This window comes from Panicum virgatum, chromosome 2K (genome assembly GCF_016808335.1).
Source record: "Panicum virgatum strain AP13 chromosome 2K, P.virgatum_v5, whole genome shotgun sequence".
Lineage (NCBI taxonomy): Eukaryota > Viridiplantae > Streptophyta > Magnoliopsida > Poales > Poaceae > Panicum > Panicum virgatum.
In genome coordinates this window covers 3,402,455-3,423,221 of record NC_053137.1, presented here as the reverse complement: position 1 = coordinate 3,423,221, position 20,767 = coordinate 3,402,455, and positions in this window count along the sequence as shown.

Here is a 20,767-nt window from a genome sequence, read left to right as displayed (position 1 = left end):
AGGACGGGATTGGATTGATTCAAAAGCCCAGAGGGCACAAGGAGGATGGGGCCTCCTTTCCCAATCAAATCCAATACAACGTCTCACAAATCCATAACAAATCTATTCTAAAAAGAAGAACAGAGGAGGGAGACTCAGGGGCGGCGGCCTGGAGAATAGAGGAGTCCACGAATAGATTACAAAAGCCGCAATTAACCTAACACAAGTGAAGGAGTATTTATACCCGCGGGACCGGTCAGACCAGTACGCTGGACCGGTCAGACCGGTTCATTAGACCGGTCAGACCGGTGCCAGGGACCGGTCAGACCAGTTGGCCTGCAGCACCCCCTGCACACGATCTCATCCGACGGCCGAGGTTCTTTCTTCGAAACGAAGTCTTCTCCGCGATGCCGCCATCTTGATGAAGATCAGGTCCGCGGTTTATAGGGTCCGCGAAACCGAGGTAGGTGGCCGGTTTTGGGAAAACCAACAAAACCTCACGCGCGGGAAGATTCCCGCCTCCACGCCGTGGCCCTAGACGCCGTTCCCGCCTCGGCCTTCTGACGGCCCTAGACGCCGCCCGACACCCGTCACCTCCTCGCCCGCAGCGAGGCCCTAGACGCCGTCGACGCCCATCGCCTCCGTCAGTCCCGAGACCGACGCCCGTGCCTCCACGACTTGGTGTCTTCGACCGCCGTCCGCCTCCTTGGTTTTGTGGCGCAAACCAAGAAACCCACCTTCCGTCGCCGCTTGCGCCCTCGATCCAGGAGTGGACGCCACAGCTGCCGCCCGGTCCGAGCTCCGGTCCCGGCTGCACTTCACCGCCATCCACCGCACGGTCCATCGGCCACAGCACCTCCACGGCAGCTCCCCGTCGACACTCGACGCCCGTGTACCTGCAATCCAAAGACCAAGCGCACGATCACACCGCACGGTTGACAATTCACTCATCACAAGCAGGATAGAGTACTCAACATTCCTCAATCTCCCCCTTGATGAGTGCATTGTCAACACACCACCTGAAAGTAGAGAAGTGATAAAAAGAGAAGCAAGAAAGCGAAGAACTCAAACAAGTGACAGAAAAGCTATGAAAGTCAAGAATAGTCACTTACTCAAGCACAGATCGATTCCCTAAGACAAGGGCAACGGCTCGACGCAATCGATCAAAAGCCAAAACATGACTCCTCAAAGATAGAGGTAATGCTCGACGCAGTCATGCAAGAAGCAGAAAGAAAACGAGTAAAACCAGGAGCCAAAACCAAAGCAGAAACTCCCCAAGCAAAGTTTTTCCCTCTCACAAGTGCAACTCTCCCAAAATGATGCACTCTCAAAGCCCTGTGCACAACAAGTTTTTCAAAAATCAAATAAGTCTCCCCCTTGTTCGATCACTTCTCTCAAAATTCTCCCCCTTGTTGGCACATGCACACATCAAGCCTAAAAAGACCTAAAGCTCCCCCTGAAGCTGAGACTCCCCCTGAACAGATGCTATGCAATGAATGCAATGCAGGAGGTGTAAGTGAAAGCATTTAGGGATACAATGATATGAGCAACATCTAGTCACAAGCATATGTGCATCCATAAACAAGACCTGTATCTAGCTCAACAGGGTATATCAAATCAGTCTAGAGCTAGGCAAATTCAGTTTTAGGAGAAATAAAAGCATCACCCATGATCTAGCACTAACAAGTAGGAAATGGAAAGCAGTGCTAATCAAACTCATACAGGTGAGCCAAACCAGCCAAAACAAGTTGGCAACAACCATTTTTCAATTATAGCAATCAATTCTTAATGCCAGGGGTTGAAATCTTGTCATGCTTTACTTAGCAACAAGGCCAAGCCTATGTCAAAGACAATCAGAAGCTTAAAGCACTCGTTTCAGTCATGCACAGCCTTGCCCGGGTTCTCACAAGTGCAAAGTGAGCCATCCCGAAAGCTCGATCAGTGCGACAAGCAATCCCACCTGGATCTTTTCAATCCATTTCAAGAACAGTTCAACCAATTTTATCAGATTTAGATCATTTCAAGTATGAATTGCTGAACGAAAAGCCACACTAGCATGAATAAGATAGCAAAGCATATCAACACGCCCTAACATGCTATTAGCCAAACAGGGTGATCATGTTTTCAGATTTTCAAATCAAAATAGCTTAACTCAGATGATGACATATACATAATGGAGCAAGCTATACATGATCAAGTTTATCAACTCACACTAGCAGGCACTAGAAGATCATAGCAATGTATACAAGAATGCTAGTGCAAGTGAGACAATGCAAAATGTAAACATATACAATGCATATGCACAGTGCAACTAACCAAGCTAAAACTTAAGAGAAAGACAAAGAAAAGCCAAAAGCTAAGCAACTGAAGAATTCAGCAAATACAATGGCTCAAGGACACACAGGACTAGACCAAATGGATCCAACTGAGTACCATGGAAAAGGCAACAATCAGAAAACCACAAGTCCATCTTGAGAGGAAAACATACAAGCCGAACGCTCACATACCTCGATGAAGATCCCGCTGGACCTAGAGCATAGCAAGCTCGAGGTCACCCCCCCTGCGTCCTCAGCGGGTCCACCTTCTGCTCGAACAGGTTCTTGTAGAGGTGAACGGTCGAAGTGGAAGTAGTGGTACTGGATCGTCCTCCTGAGCCGAGGTAGTCGAAACAGAAGGGGCCGGAGCCTGCAGCCGGCGCAGTAACTCCGGATCATCATCGGCACCTGAGGTAGAGCTCATCCTCAACAAGTGATACCTAGCACAAGAGAAGCTAGGACACAAGGAAATAGCAAACACCAAAGATCCAGAGCAAAACTCAAGCAAATGGTTAGGTGTTAGTCAAGCTACATGCAAAAGTATACCAAAAAACACTCTAGAACATATCAAGACAGAAGATATTCCTAGAAAAGTCTAAAGGCACTCAATAGCATGAACCAAGGCAGCAAGACTATATGAAGAAGATACTTGAGCTAGCAACCAGACCTAAGGAGCAAAAGCTACACAAGCATGAGGGGACTAGACAAAGCACACACCCTGAGCTAGCAAGAGTCAAGACAAAATGAAAATCACAAAAACTAGCATACAGAGTGACTAGACCTCCGAAGCACAAGCACAGACCTAGCATGCAAAATAAGTAGAGATGTAGAATCTACAACATGTCACAAGCAGAAAATGTACAAAGAACTCAAAGAGCAAACTCAAATGTACATATGATACACAAACCACCACGGGCTATCCATCAGCCTTGAAGAACCATCAAGTCTTGATCAAACCTGCATAAGACCAAGATCCATGGAGCACTTGTTCTCCAAGCCACCAACCTGCATTACCAACGAGACATAGGGGGAGCAAACGTCTCGACACTGGGATTAGCAAAGTGAGAAGCAAACCAATGACGAGCCATTTGCTCTACAGAAGGGTAACCAAAGTCAGGTAAAGCGTATCCCCTGTCCTGTCTACTGCGAGGCTGACGATCACCACCGCGAGGAAAGCGTGGAGCCTCAAAACCTCATCCAAAGCCTCGATCCCGTGGTCCATAGCCGTACTGAAAACGACCAGGAGCACGGCCGGCAAAGCGACCACCCACTGGAGCACGGTAACCACCACCGTCTCCCTGACCTCCACCTACACGGCGCGCCCTAGCATCTTGCCTACCACCATGCCGAGAAAGACCATGCACCCGAGCAGAGTACATGTCCGCGTTCCGTCTCTCCTGCACTCTCCTCACAGCCCGCTTCCTCCTGAAGCAAAACTCCTCCAGGTGACCTTCCCTGTCACAGAACTCGCAGTGGTACCTCACCTCACGCTTGGGAGGTGGAGGCCTAGCCTGCGGACGGGGAGGAGCAGCCCTCTTCTTCTGGGCAACCTGGGCTGTGGCAGAAGGGAGCGTGTCGAGGGGATTCCTCGGCGCATTGGGCTTTGGAACCCAAACCTGCTTCTGCGGAGGATCTTTCGGTGGTTCTTTAAGCACACCATCCGCGGGGTCAACAAGCGAAGGCTGCGTGCTCGTGCTAGCAGTGTTTCCAGCAGCCTTGCAATCTTACCATACAACCTGTCAAAGTCTGACTTCATGTATATGTAACCGACCCCAAACCCATCACCACGCTTGAACTGCTTAATCATTATGCCCAACTGCGGCTCACTGCTAGAAACCCAACTCAGAATCGCCCTAAGATAGGTATTCTCATTCTCCAAGTTGGCTTTCTCTACCGCAAGACTATCCAGATCAGCAATCAAACCAAGGCAAACAGAGCAGTCAATAGGTGGGCTAGACTCTACGACCTTAGTCTTTCCAAAAGACTTGATCAAAGCGTTCTTCTCCTCTAGCTCCAACCTAAGCGTGGGACAAAGCATACAAGTGCCAAGCAAAGCAGACCAAGATCTAAGCTCCTCTAGTTCACAAACAATAGTAGCAAACTTAGACTGCAAAGAAGCTAGATCAGACTTGAAGATAGGACACTCATCGCATTCAAGCACATCACTAACAATGGGAGCGTCCTTGACAAGTTCAAGCTCATGCTTGGCCTTGGCTAGCTCGTGAGACACGTCAGAAAGCAAAGTCTTAGCAACATCTAAGTTCACGACGTTCTCATCATGCTTGGCACGGAGAGCAACAAGATCATTCATGTGAGATATGCAGCCAGCGCACTCATCCTCACTAGATTTCTCCCTAGCACAAGCCAGCTCAGACCTAAGCTTTCTACGCTCTCTAGCAGCTTCCTTAAGCAGCCTCTTCTGGTTGTCGAGAGCGGCGTACAACTCCCTAACCTCTGTATCAAGCAGGTCGATCGTGGAGTTTACCTCTGAATTGCTCTCGGATCCAGGAGAAGAGCCGGAGTGCGTCGTTGTAGCATGTCCACCCAAAGACGCACGAGCACCATCGGCTTCACCCGCCATGGTGCAGAAGCTCTTGCGCCGACCGGCCGCCAAGCAAAGGCCGATGAAGCCGGTGGCTTCCTTGTCCCGCTTCTTCTTCTTCTTGTCGTCGTCGTCGGAGGTCGGTGAAGAAGAGCGGTCGGTGTCGGAGCTCTTGTCGAGGTCGCTGAGCTGCGCCAGGAAGGCCTTCTCCCGCTTCTTGGCCTTGTACTGGAAGCGCTTCTTGAGCTACTCCTTGTCGAAGTGTCCTCCCCGGTCACGACTGCGGTGCTTGTGGCGCCGACGCTCCTTGTTGGAGCCTCCCTCGTCGCGGTCGCGGTGGCGGTAGTAGTCGAAGGAGTTGTTCTGGCCACCGCCGGACTTCTTGGGGCAATCGGCGATGAAGTGGTTCAGATCGCCGCAGTTGTAGCACCCGGGGTTCTTCTTCCTCTGCCTGTTGTGGTAGACGCACTGGAACTTGCTGATGAGGAGGCACAAGTCGTCGTCGCCCAGCGTCTCCAGCTCCTCATCTGAAATAGAAGGTAAAGAGGCAAGAGAAAAACCAAGAGCAGAGTTAGCGTTAGAGCTCGATCCACCACCTGGGCCAGTCACAAAAGTGATGCTCCTGGAAGAGGGGCACCATTGAGCTTGGCTCGTGTCTGGTTATCCACCTCCGTGGCCTTGAGCTTGCTGAAAAGCTCGTTCACGGTCAGAGTCTCATAGCCTGCAGACTCAATGATCGTGTTCACCTTGAGATCCCACACAGAGCGGTCAAGTGCGTAGAGCAACTTGAGAGCCTTCTCGTGCTCTGTGTACTCAAGGGCACCAGCAGATCTGTTCGCATTGACTTTGTTCAAAAAACTGAAAACGACTGAACATCAAGTCAATGCTCTCACCTGGCTCCTGTGTGAAGTTCTCGTACTCACGCCGGTGAGTCTCGAATAGTCTGGCCTTCACCTGAGGTGTACCCTCGTGGTAGTTCTCAAGGCACGTCCAAATTTTGTGGGCTTCTTGAAAACCCTGGACGCGTGAGAACTCCGCACGAGAAACGCCAGCGAACAATGCATTGACGGCCTTGGCGTTAGCCTCGTGCTGGGTCACCTGAAGAGGTGTGGTCCGAACAGCCAGCACCTCGTAAAGCTGGTTCATGGTAATCTCCCAGACATCGGCTCCCATTCTCTACAGGAAGGCTCTGATGCGAACCTTCCAGTAGGCATAGTCCTCGCCGGAAAACACCGGAATCTTACCAAGACTCGCCATGGTCGCCGAGTGTTTTTCGAACCGGTTAAGATACTGAAAACCTCAACCAAGCTCTGAAACCAATTGAGGGACCGAAGCCGGCGACCAGAGGGGGGGTGAATGGGAGGCGATCAAAATTTCTTCGAAATTCGAATCGTCGGCCTATGTACCAAAATCACCCAAACCCTCAAGCGTTGTGACCACAGTTTGGAGTAGCTATTGAAAAGCTAAACCAACACAAAAGGCCTTGAACGAGCGAGCAAAACCACGAAGCAAATCGGAAGCGAATCGAGAAAGCTGCAGAACTGAACTGGTTGGACCGGTCTGACCGGTGCACTCGACCGGTCTGACCGGTCTCGGCTGTTCAAAAACTAGCAGACCGGTCTGACCGGTCTTGCCTACCGGTCTGACCGGTGGCACCCAGAAAACCCCCGAAAACTTGGATTCAAACGATGAATCTCAACCAAACGACCACGAAAATCGATGAAACTTGGGGGATAGCTTCGCCCCTACTCCGTGAACATATCCCCAAGAGATCTCGTCCTAAAGATCAAAGAAACTCGAGAATTCGAGGGGAGATCAAGAAGGGTTGGGGTTTTCTCGAAAGCTCAAGAACTTCAATTCTGAAGCACTGGTGATTCCAGAGGGTTTAGCATGAGGCTAGAAACATGGGAATCACTACAAAGAGCTCAAAGAACCGTCTCGATCATGTGCATCAAAATCAAAACGAAAATCCATCACAAAAGAGCACAAGAAGGACGGGATTGGATTGATTCAAAAGCCCAGAGGGCACAAGGAGGATGGGGCCTCCTTTCCCAATCAAATCCAATACAAAGTCTCACAAATCCTTAACAAATCTACTCTAAAAAGAAGAACAGAGGGAGGGAGACTCAGGGGCGGCGGCCTGGAGAACAGAGGAGTCCACGAATAGATTACAAAAGCCGCAATTAACCTAACACAAGTGAAGGGGTATTTATACTCGCGGGACCGGTCAGACCGGTACGCTGGACCGGTCAGACCGGTTCATTAGACCGGTCAGACCGGTGCCAGGGACCGGTCAGACCGGTTGGCCTGCAGCACCCCCTGTACACGATCTCATCCGACGGCCGAGGTTCTTTCTTCGAAACGAAGTCTTCTCTGCGATGCCGCCATCTTGATGAAGATCAGGTCCGCGGTTTTGAAGGGTCCGCGAAACCCGGGTAGGTGGCCGGTTTTGGGAAAACCGCCAAAACCTCACGCGCGGGAAGATTCCCGCCTTCACGCCGTGGCCCTAGACGCCATTCCTGCCTCGGCCTTCTGACGGCCCTAGATGCCGCCCGACGACCGTCACCTCCTCGCCCGCAGAAAGGCCCTAGACGCCGTCGACGCCCGTCATCTCCGTCAGTCCCGAGACCGACGCCCGTGCCTCCACGACTTGGCGTCTTCGACCGCCGTCCGCCTCCTTGGTTTTGTGGCGCAAACCAAGAAACCCGCCTTCCGTCGCCGCTTGCGCCCTCGATCCAGGAGTGGACGCCACAGCTGCCGCCCGGTCCGAACTCCGGTCCCGGCTGCCCTTCACCGCCGTCCACCGCACAGTCCATCGGCCACAGCACCTCCACGGCAGCTCCCCGTCGACACTCGACGCCCGTGTACCTGCAATCCAAAGACCAAGCGCACGATCACACCGCACGGTTGACAATTCACTCATCACAAGCAGGATAGAGTACTCAACATTCCTTATATATAGAGAGAAAGTGAATGGAGGAAGAGCTATCAAAGTAACTGCTTGCATGAGGTAGCAATGTAGGTGAGAAGGATGTGGAAGAGGAGCTATACGTCCATCTAGAGCTAATAAGGAAGCATCCGATATTCTGATGGGGTTGGACAACTGCCCACAAGTATTATTATTAAATAACCATCACCTAGCCTAATTTCTGACAAGACTATCTAGCCCACAAATGGCCTTCTAAAAGAAAATGGCATTTGTTTATTCCGGAAGCCAACACTGGCATTATCTCTCCCAGATAAGCTAGAAGAGACCACCACCGTCTAGCAACCAACTTTGGTGCTTATAGTGAATTGGGCCAGGCTAAGCAAATCACACACGATGGTCCATGGATCATGACTGATTGAATGATTGATTTATTAACCTAGAGCAACCAAAGCATGCAAGTTTAGGATAGCATTGATGTTGTATCCATCATATTATTATTGCAAAATGAAAAATCTTGACACTTTTTTAGCTAGGTAGAGTTCGTACTATTTTTCTGATCCTGATCTACTGGATGCATGGAATTGTGATCATCTTTTTACTTCCCTGATCAGTCTGTGTGAAACTATTGCAAGAAACAAAGCATGTGTTCTACATATATTTTTCCAGAAAAACTATTGCAAGAATCATGTATACAAAGATATGCGACCAGCGTGAGACAGCAATACAAATACCAAGTCATGCGTAATTGTTGTGTCAATTGATTTTCTACGATGGATGTTTATGCAACTACTCCCTGAATCCATGAGACAAATTTTACTCTCCATGAAGGAATTTATGCAGAAAAAGTTATCTATATATGCATGTCCTTGTGCCTATTCTTTCATCATAATGTAGGCATAAGGTTTCATTCAATTTCAATAAAAATGATTATATTTCTTCAATAATATGAAACATACAAAGCATTGCATGGATGGAAGGATCCGAGTCATGAAATAAGCTTTTTGCGAGAAAGAGTCATGAAATAAGCTTCAAGAGCTTTCGGTCCTTAATCTCCCCATACATGCAGAATACTCAAAACAAAAGAGACATAGACTCCTGGTGGTGGTCTAGACCACATTAATTCTCCAAATGACAAGCAACTAGATAACTAAATTCCTTATAAAAAATTAGTGATAACTAAATATTATTTGTTCAACCTCATAACAATTAAAATTATTGCATCAACTATATATGACTGAGGCCCATATCACCAAGCTTGTTGCTAGGGTTGCCATCGCCAGGAATTTGTCCTTCAGAAGAAGACCCTAATGTGGTTTTGCTGAGCCAGTCAGAAGATTGTGATTCACTCCAGAAGGACCAGGCATGTTAGCGGACTGGCTTTCAGAAGCACCATAGTACAGGTCATTGGAAGGACCAAGCGACTGGCAAATTGGTTTTCATCTATTGGGTTATTCTTCCCCACAGTACCACCAGTGAAACATGAAATCTTGTTGTTTTCGAAGATTGAATTAGTGTTATCATCGTGATTTTGAGGCAAAAGAAGTGGATTTAAATTCAGTTCTTGGTAAGGAAAGTCAACTTCTTGTGGTAGTGGCGATGGCATTTGTAGGGATAATGATAGAAGAGGAAATTCATGAGATGTTGGAACTTGTGGTGCTGATGAGGAGGGTGGCGGCGGCGGCGGTACTGAAGATACTAGAGAAGATAGCAAGAAATGTCTAGAGGTGCTACTATTGATGCCCACCCGATGTACTTGATAATTGTATCGTTGGGCTTCATTATGCAGTGGTGCCATATACGCCATCGAAGGCCACCTTAATGACTGTGGAAGAGGCCACGATGATCTTGGGATCTTCAAGGAATGTTGTGCAGAAGTCCATGGAAAACATCTTGGTGGCAGCTGGATCTGAGACGAGATGGAGAGGAGTGCCACGATGATGGATCTTCTGATCCATCGTTCTGCAGTTGATGTCCACGTTTTGGTGGAGACAACCGATCTTGAATTTCTTGATCAACTCGTGAGAGCACACGTAGCAGCTCGTTGAGCTCATCGACACTAAGATCATCTATATTACCATAGATAAGCTTGGCCATCTTTGAGCTTTCTTGAATCTCCCTAGAACGTGCCACGGACTCCGACATCTTCCTCTCTTGTACATACTTGAGTTTCTCAAGCCGAAATAGCTCATTTTGCAGATAAATGAGTTCGACCTTTTGTGCCTCATCATTAAGGATTGGATCTTTTGGTGTATTCTCTGAAAGGAAACAATCAATAATGGGACCAGCAGATAGAGTGCCAAAAGCGAACATTTTTCGGCTTTGACACTATCACAACAACAACTTTCGCGCCACTGAGGATGGATAGTTCAGCTACGACTTTGAAAAGTCCGATCCGTTACGCCACTTGTTGAATGTGACGGAACGGTCACTATCGCTCTCAATATAGTTGATACTAGATCTCCTTTGGCCTCCTAGGCATTCTAGGACGGAGAATTCAAAGGAACTACTATCAAGATATGCGTTGTGTTTTGTTGAGGAGCTTGAGAGGTGTCCTATATATATAGAAGAAACAGAATGAGTGCAGCCATTTCCCATGTGTGATTGGAAGTATTTTCAAAATGAATATCACCATGTTGCTTTTGGATTCCAACATAGTGTCACTGACACTACGGCCCTTCGTTTCCCCACGCAAGGTGGGACCCATTTGTCAGCAGCTATTAGACAATTGTAGAATAAAATTCCGCATAGATATTGCGTTATGCTTCTTGCATGCCAAGTAACAGTATAGTGTGTATATAATACTGCCTAACATGACACATTGCAGTTTAGTCAAATGCTTATTATAAAGCTTTTTTGGTATCCTGCCTTATATAAGTATTTCAATGTGAGTCGTGTATTTAGTGCTATTTAAACACAGCCATAATATATGTCTATGTACTCTGGTAGTACTGATTGTAAATCATTTTTCTCCGATTCTAGTTAAGCTGAACAATGTTGTGCATCTAGATACAGTTTTGGAAATATCAATTAGCGCTGTGACTAGACTCAGTGTTGATTGAACGCATGATGATATAGTTAGAAGTTTCCAAGAATAATCCCACTCCTTGATTTGTAATTTCCTACGTGATGATGACTCATTGACATAGACAATGACATGCCAATCCCAATGAATCAGTACATTGTAAGCTATAGCTAAATGTAGAGTAGAAGCACTATACTTTGTTTAAAAATCAGTAGTGCGCTCCAATAGACACTTCTGAATGTGTAATAAATAATAACTACGTCAATACTTGTAGTAAGATTTTTGTGGGAACCACCTAGCAGGTTTCCATACCATGGCTCAATACAATCAAGTTGGTGGCGCCTACTGGTTTCACCAAATCCTCATCTCATCCTCTTAGCAACCAGTATTCCCCTCTTGAGACACTATGGGTCTGATTGGTAGGGTGGCCAACCCACTATCCAGGCTTATGCAATGCAGCCAGACACCGTTTGGTTCCTTGCGCAGCTACTTGGCCTGGCCTGCGCAATGCAAAAAGAGGTCTCCGGCCTGGCTTACTGGAAACGCAACTTTCCTGCGTTTCCAGCCAATGCAGGCTGGCTAGAGCCTGCGTGCTTCAACTAGTGGGTCTCGTCACCTTCCTATCTCTCGTTCTCAGGATTGCCATAGCTTCGCCACTCCTTCCTTTGAGCTGCAAACTGCCATTAATAAGTTGTGAATTGCCGTTGACGAGGCCTCGCTGCGATGCTACATATTCCTGCTCTCCTCCCCGCTTCTTCCTTGCCGTCGCCCATCGTTGCCTCTCTGCAATCGAGCTCTTCCTTTCCATGTCCCGGTGTCGGGCACCCGGCCACAGCGTTGCCGGCGATGAGGAGGGAGGACACAGTTGACCAATCCAACAACTATTCTGATATAAAAAGTGATGTCTTAAACTCACCTTAGTAAAAATGAGGTGAGTATACCCAAAACAAGCCAAACAACCAAACAAGATCTTTCTAACTCAGGCTTAGCTAATCCATGTAACCAAACACCACTAGATTGCATTGTCCTAGCCTGGCTCATGCTAGTCTGGCTTAGTTTCTATGCAGGCTTGGTCTAAACCAAGCAACCAATCACAACCTATATTAGCTTAGAAAGCACACTGTGCATCCTAAGATAGCAATTCATCCAATCTTATATGGAACATCTGCCTTCTTCATCTTAGCCATGCAAAGTACTTCACAGTTGATAGCCTCCGAAACAACATCAATCAATTGTTGTACAAGCGGTGATTTGATTTCGTCATTATTTTGCCAGTAGTTTTTTTTTTTTTTTGAGATTATGCCAGTAGTTGAGAGGCCGGCACAAAAGGTTTGCTGAGCTGCAAGCCTAAATCCCGGCCCAACCCACATTGGGGCCAAATAAGCAAAAGAAGCCCACATCTGATGTGAGGCCCGCGCAGGGCTGTAAGTTTACTGCACTACTGCAGCTGTGAGCTAGCTTATTGCTGTGGTTTCTCACGTGAGAGCGATTGGGATGGGAGATCATGGCATGCATGGGACAGTGCTGACGCAGACACACTCTTCTTGGAAGCAAGCGAGCACTGCACGAGAAGCAAACATTTCTCCCAGATAAGCCGGATTTCTTGGAAGCAAGCGAGCACTGCAATGCTGCCACCCAGCAAACTAAAAAGCGAAATTCCTTTTCTTTCAATGAAAGCTAGCATCTGGCCGGCAAGCAGCCGCGAGCTATAAAGCCTTGAAGTATGTGTATACAATTCGTCGCCCTGGCATCATCAGATTTGTGGAGATTGTATCAGCCTAGCTAATTGTAGTACATTATTAACCTGGGAGTTAGTCGATCCTGCAGCCGGGGATACTGGCAAATCCTGCACGCGATCGAGCACGAGATGGCCATTCAGTGAAGCATCAGGTACCGTGAGCAGATCCTGACGAAACGGTGCACGGCAGAAGCATTCGGCGGTAGGAGAAAGACTAGGAGGTTGATCCGGCGAGTGAAGCGAGCGGAGGTCCGGAGGAGAGTCTTCTCGGCACGGCTCCATCTCCCGGCAGGTAGCAGAGCCAAAGGGGTGGGTTTGTAGCGGTTACATTCAAGAAACCACCGGAGAAGCACAAAACAGTTTCTATTATATGGTGGTACGGGCTTCTCCTCTTCAATAATCCATTCATGAAAAGTAGGGTAAAACCGTTTTGTCAAACGTTTTCAAAATGAATTCAACTCTACAAGAAAAGCCCGAACTGGAGTTGTTTTTAAAGGAGCCGTAGTCTTACCAAACAAGCTCTATATATATTAGTCGCATTTCTTGTATATATAGTAATATAAACCTGAAGTTAGTCGTGCAGCCAGCAGATACAATGGACATGACAACAAAACCCTTTCTTGCCACTCTGTCATCGCTGGCTTGGTGATTTAAAACAAAGAAGGGGAAAATAAAAGAGAGGAAAAGGTCACCGGAAGCCGGCCGGCCGAAGGTTGACAAAGTTTCGTTCTTGATCCATGGTCCGTATTTTTCTTGCCTTCCTTGCAGTACGACCTTGATTAGTTTCTTTTCTTTTCTTTGTTCGCCGCCATCATATACAATGACGACGACGACGACGACGACCATGTACAGTACGTGAACGCCGGCCGGGGAGACCGCTTCTTGCCGCGCTGCAACCACAGTCCGTTGGAAGCATTTAGTTTCGATTTGGAAAATGTCAAAGAGCGTCGTTACCGCCTGCACGTCTTTGCTGCTAGCTGCTAGCCGAGCTGAAATGTTGGCCTGCATGCATTGACCGACCTACCATCGATCTCACACCACATACTACTATCTATACTCGTGGTTGTGGTGGTGGTGTGCGGAATGAGCGAGGCTCCGACTGGCGACTCGCCAAGGATTAGAAACCCCGGCCCGTAATCTGCTGCTAATCTCCTGGTCTCGCTTCCGATACGTTTTTAACCTTTGCATCGCTGCCAGCCATGCACAGACACGGATAGAGTATTGTGTGACCATCGCTGCACTGCAAGCGAGTATTCAGGCATAGAGCGATTATAAAAAAAAAAGGCAATGGCAGCATTTCACCTGCCAGCACAGTGACCAAGGTGATTACTGGCAGGCAGGCCGCTGCGGGCGGCGCTGCCCACTAGATTAAAGAAAAAGGCAGCTGTTGGATACTGCAAAATAAAATAAGCAAGGCACATCTGAATTTACTACTAAATTGTTTTTGAAAAAATATCAATCTTTTTTAGATTCTATTTTTTTTTTGTCAAAAACATCACATCGAATGTTTGGATACATGCATGGAATATTAAATATGGATAAAAGAAAAATTAATTGCACAGTTCACGTGTAAATTGCGAGACGAATAATCTTTTGAGCCTAAATACACCATGATTTGGCAATGTGGTGCTATAGTAAATATTTGTTAATGGCGGATTAATTAGACTTAACAAATTCATCTCGCAGTTTACAAGCGGAATCTGTAATTTATTTTGTCAATAGTTTACGTTTAATACTTCAAATGTGTATCCGATCCTTATACTTTAAAAACTTTACGCAAAAGAACTCAACACACCCGGCTCAACGCCGATCTTCAACGAAATCTCACTTTTCGTCAGAGATTCAGCTACGTACAGACAGAACAAGAGTTGTTGGCACTAACAAATGCTGCTCGCCGGTACCACTACCAGCTAATCTTTGATTGTGACGGGAAGGCGACCAGACCGGATGGAGAGCGGAATTTTCAAATTAAGGTTTTGTTTAGCATAGCTTCATGGCCAGCTTCACATGAAGCTATGCTAAACGGTTTTTTGAACTAGCTTCAAGTTTGAAGCTATCTATTGAGTATTGAGCTATCTATATGCTTTCACTAGCAGAGTGAAGCTTTATCCAGCTTCATCAAGAAGAAACTCTTTCGTCAAACGTTTTTTAGAACTGCTTCAGCTTCATCAGAGCTGTTTCAAGAGAAGCCAGGGCCTAAAGCAGCAGCAGCAGCCACTCTCGCTGCTGTGTGACCGGCCGGCCAGCAGTCATTAGAGCCAGCCGATCAGAACAGGACGTGCATGCAGGGGGGGGGGGGGCAAAAGCTCATGCTTAGCTTAGGCTCAACAGCTAGTAGGCACCTCTAGCTTGAGGACGGGCCCAAAAATATAACGCCACCTCTCTCTAAAAAAAATAACGCGACCGGACAAAAAGCAAATTTTAAAACTGCTGCTAGATTAGATACAGTAGTACACCTCTTTAAGCTCACTCAAAGTTGCTGCCTGCTGGGATCATCCTGTTCAAGTAAGCAAGCTTGAATCAATCAATCCTGTTCAAGTTGACAGATGATCACGAGCAACTAGAAAAGGCGGTCCCAGTCGTCGTCGTCCTACTTGCCGGGCTGTCGGGACGGTCCGCAGTCCGCACCTTCCTGCTCTCTCTTTGCTGTGCACCTGCGTTGTATCACTGCCGGGCGCTCTCTTGCCGTCTGAATCGATAGAGAGTACTCACTCCATCCCAAAATAACTCCAACTTTAGAGTTCAAATTAATTTGTTATTTTATAAAAAAATTGCTAACTTTGATCTACCTGCCACAAAAGACAAGATAATTTTTGAAAATTTCTCGAAAAAGACAATTATTTTGTCATTCCATGCTGCAATGCACTGTCTCCACTGAGACCACTACGTGGACACCCAAGTTCTTCTCTTTTTATCATGCAATATAAAATATTATTAACAAAAATATAACACAAACTTTTCTCGTATATGTGAACAAACACCATTTAAAAAAGTTACACAATAACAATAATTGTATGCAAAGTTATATGCATTATACGTATATAATAAATAACAAAATTTATGTTCATAAAGTGTGAATAAAAAGCTCTATGCGCATAAAATACATGATAAAAGATTATATGTATAAGCTGAGCAACAACAAAATTTAGGTTCATAAGTTATGCACAAATTTTTGGACAAAAGAATGCGATAAAATATTACAAGCAAAAATACTAAGACAGACGGTTCTGAATAAAAAAGAAATAAAATAGAAAGCATGCTGCCTGCCCGGCCGGATCGCCACGTCGAGCTTGCGGCTACCGGCATGCCGCACATGCACAGCACAGCAGCGCTGTCACGTACTCACGTCGTGGACTCGTAAAAAAAGAATAAAAGCCCTCGATGGGATTCAATACCAGTAACGAGCGTGTGGAATTGGATTACTCGGAGAAACATATGTCCTCAGGGGCTAAAGAAGTGCTCATTAAATCTGTGGCGCAGGCACTTCCCACCTACATCATGAGTGTTTTCCAAATTCCATTGGGGTTGTGCGATAGCATGACTAGCATTATTAGGGAGTTTTGGTGGGGAACTGAAAAAGGAAAAAGGAAGATGGCATGGGCGGGATGGAACACGTTGATTCAGAAAAAGAGTTATGGAGGTATGGGTTTCAAGGATCTCCGATTATTTAACCAAGCACTGTTGGCTAGGCAAGCTTGGCGGCTGTTGGAATACCCAGATAGTTTATGCGCCCATCTGCTTAAGGCCAGGTATTACCCAAGAGGATGTTTGGTTGACACATCCTTCTGTTCTAATGCTTCTAGTACTTGGCAGTCTATTCTGTACGGGTTAGAACTTTTAAAGCAGGGCGTGATTTGGCGCATTGGGGATGGTAGGAAAGTGAGGATATGGAGGGATCCATGGATTCCCAGGGAGTTATCGCTAAGAGTGACAACGACAAAAGGCAGACAAAGAAGCAAATGGGTGGCCGAGTTACTGGATGCAAATGGTAGACAATGGGATTTTAACAAGCTGATTGCCATGTTCAATCCTGCAGACGTTGACGCCATTGCCAGGATCAAAATTCCTACTCGTGCTTCAGAAGATGTTCTTGCATGGCATTTTGATAGGACTGGTACCTTCACAGTCCGCAGTGCCTATAACTTAGCCATGCAACTAAAACATAAGCAAGGTGAAGAAGCATCTAGCTCTTCGCCAAATGGGGAAAGAAATATATGGTCAAACATCTGGAAGACAAGGGTGCCCGCAAAAGTCAAAATCTTTGCATGGAAGTTAAGCAAGGATATTCTGCCAACCAAAAACAACAAGTTCAAGAGGAAGCTGGAAGCCGATGGAACCTGTGACTTATGTGGGCTAGCTTCAGAAACAAGCTTTCATGCTGTGGTGACCTGCCAGCAGGCGTACAACTTGAGGCAGGCTATGCGTGAACACTGGGAGTTACCAGCAGAGCATCGCTTTGCTCCTAGCGGCCCGGATTGGCTGTTGGTACTTCTCGATGGGTGCACAAGTGAGCAGAAGGAAAACACCCTCCTAATGCTATGGAGAGCTTGGCTCGTGCACAACAACATCACCCATGAATCAGGGCCAACGGGAGTTACGGATTCTGTTCATGCGCTGCTCTGCCTGAAATCAAGCCTGCAAGATGCAAAGAATCATCAAGAGCTCGAGTTCAATGGCAAAGGAAAGATGCAAATAGGATCTGCACAAAGTGGTTTGCGCAAGGAGGCATCTAATCCCAGGGAAACCTGGTCACATCCACCTGACGGGTGGATCAAGCTGAACGTTGATGCATCCTTTGTGGACGCCACAGGCTGCGCGGGGGCCGGGATGGTAGCTAGAGACAGCGAGGGAAGGGTGAAATTTACTTCCTGGCGTGCGCTTTTCAACTGTGCTAGTGCAGCGGAAGCGGAAGCACATGCTTGTGTTGAAGGTTTAAGACTTGCCTCCCAATGGTGCCATCATCCGATCATCCTGGAATCGGATTGTGCTCGTGTGACGCAGGCATTGTTGTCCACGCGACCGGATAGGTCAGAACTCGGCTTCATCATAGCCGAGGGCAAAGAGCTATCTCAGCTTCTACTGGAACTGAAGATAGTGAAGGTTAAGAGAGACTGTAACAAAGTTGCTCATGAACTAGCTGCGTTAGCTAGGCGTAACACTCACTCAGCGGTATGGTTAGGTCAGGCTCCTGCGTGTGCCATAGACCTCATCAATGCCGATTGTATTCAGCCTCCTGCCTAGTTAATAAAGCTCTCTCTTTACTCGGAAAAAAAAAGAGAGTGCTGATGCACGGATACGAATACGTGTTTTTTTTAACGACCGCTACATTCTAAAGACGGACCCTCTCGATCGTCTTCGTCTCGCACCGCACCACCATTTGGCAGCTAGTAGTACTAGCATTAGCAAAAGCCTTCGCCTGCCTCTCGTCTTCAAACAAAAGAGGTCGCATCAGCAGCCAAAAGGGCAACTTTGTCTTTCTTAGTATTTAAAGGTGTGTTTAGTTGATGAAAAAGTTTCAGTTTTGGTATTGTAGCATGTTTCATTGTTACATGACAAATAATGTCTAATTATGAACTAATTAAGTTTAAAACATTCATCTCTTGCTAATCAGTTAGATTGTGTAATTAGTTGTTTTTTTACTACATTTAATATTCCATACATGTGTCCAAAAATTCGATGTGAAGAGTACTTTAGAAATTTTTTTTGGACTAAACAGAGCCTACTAATCAGGAAATACGTATTCAATTTTATTAAAAAAGTTACTCGTATTCAGTGGGCCCAGAGCCCATGCGGCGGTGCAGCTGGCTGTGAACCTCGACTGACCGGTGGGACCCGCGGCCAGTGGCGGCAAGCCGGGGACCAGCACGAAGAAAAGGAGTGGGCCCCACCGACCTTTTCGTCCGCTCTTGGAGAAGACAAGAGTACTGCATATCCTCCCTCCGTCCCAAAATAAATATAATTCTAGAGTTCAAATTTTGTCCCTCAAAGAATGCAAATTTTGACCCACTTACCACAAAAAATAAGATAATTTTCGGAAAATTCTTACAAAAGACAACTAACATCTCATTCACTCCTCACAAAAAGACAAGAGGTATTTTGGTAATTTTACGCATAGCATTAGTTTGCGTGTTGAGTCATAGGATTGCATTTATTTTAGGACGGAAGGAGTAGAAAAGAGGTTTGAATTCGAAACGGAGGTTTGCGAGTTGGTAACTTTTCGAGACGAATCTAATGAGCCAAGTTTCATTATGATTGGCTACAGTGATATTACAGTAACTGCACCTAATCATTCTCTAATCGTACGGTCAAAGACCTCATTAGCTAGAGTAACTGATACAGTACCATAGTTGTGGAGATAGTTTTATAATTAGATTTTATTTAATACCTCTAATTAGTAATCAAGGCATAAAAAAATTTCATAAAAATATTTTCAGGGCAAACCAAACACGCCCACAAATGGGCAGACGGCAGACCCGCCGAGGCCGTTCCTCCGTGACAGCCTGTTCCCAGCTGTACCCCAACCCAGCGAACAAAGGCCCCCTCTTTCTTTGGTTTCTGAAAAAACAAGAGCAACCAAAAACAAACAGCCGGACGACTGCGCACGCGACCTCCAGGTGGGTCCCGCACGCCCTTGGACCCACCGTCATGGAGCGGAGGGCACGCTGCTAGCCCGCGAACGACGTCCGCCGATTTTGTCGTTTTATTTAATAATAACAAACAAAGGCAAAACCAATTCATCGTGTACAATAAATAAAATAATAAATAAATAAAAATAAACACATCGGCACGGCACCTCCCTGCAGCTGGGCACGTGAGACGAGACGAGCGTCCTGTTGACGGCGGGCCGGCAGCTCAGCTGGGCTGAAACTGGAAGAGGGGAATCCCCTCATGATTGCGCCCGTGCAACCTACTCTGTTCTCTTGTTATGCTTTTTCTAATATACGAGTATCTTCCAATGCCAATATTTTTCAATCCTTTTTTTCTTTTTCTTATAATAAAGAAAAGTTTGGTTTGCAGGTCAAATCCTCCGCACGGTTTGTACAACTGTCTTGTGACTCTTGTCCTCTTCGTCCAAGGCTCCGTACCATGCAACAGCGGCGGAGATTTTTTCTTTTTTTTGAAAAGTAGCGGCGGAGATTTTCACCGCGATTACTCCTAAGATATTCATCGGTGCTCCTGCTTTTTACTGCTCTAGTATTACCACCACCACTGCGCCTCGTATCCTCTACTCTCTGTTGCAAAGATACAGTACTGCACTGCGTGTAGGATTGACGATTAGGGCCTAAAGTGTAAAATTTTTGAAAAAAAATCTTTTTACATTTGAAATATTAAATATAAAGTAATCACAAAACTAATTACAGAACTCGTCTATAAACTACGAGATGAATCTAATGAGACTAATTAATTCATCATTAGCGCATGGTTAATATAGCGGTTACTGTAGCAATTTAGTGTCTGGTCATGGTCTAATTAGATTCATTAGATTCGTCATGTAATTTACAAGCAAACTATACACTTAGTTTTTTTATTCTGTCTAGATTTAATACTCAATACATGCAAAATTTCTATTCGATGTGATAGATTTAAAATTTTAAATTTTGCAACTAAATCAGACCCGGACAATCTTTGTTGCCGTAGCATGCGCAATGTTAACCTAACCGGCGGGAACCGGTCCGGTTTGACCGGTTACCGGTCAAACCGGTCCGGTCCGGTTCCGGTTTCGGCCGGTACCCAACCGGCCAAAATTTAAATTTTAAATTTGAATTCAAAAAATGAAAAATTCCCAAAAAATTCCTAAAAATACTTCAAGGTGTGATGAATCTAATGGTGTCAAATTTTCTCAAAAATTCATTAATTTAGTATAGTTTGTGGGAATTTAAAGTTAAATCAAAAAAGAAAAAGAAAAAAAATGGGCCGGCCCATGAAGGCCCACCGATCAAACCGGTCAAACCGGCTGGTAAACCGGTCAAACCGGTCGGTAAACTGGTCAAACCGGCTGGTAAACCGGTTGCACGGGAGTTTTTGAATTTCAAACCGGTCAAACCGACCAGACCGGTTAGGCCGGTCCGGTCGGATTTTAAAACCCTCAGCACGCGTAGCAAAAATATTCTGCTCGCGCTACCACTACCAGCGGTACTAGTGTGCACCACTGGCAGCAACGCAGGAGGTTATTATTTTCGCCCGACAAAACCTGCGACCGTTAGGAAACCAACCGTCACTGCACTGCGGCAAGAAAGGGCCA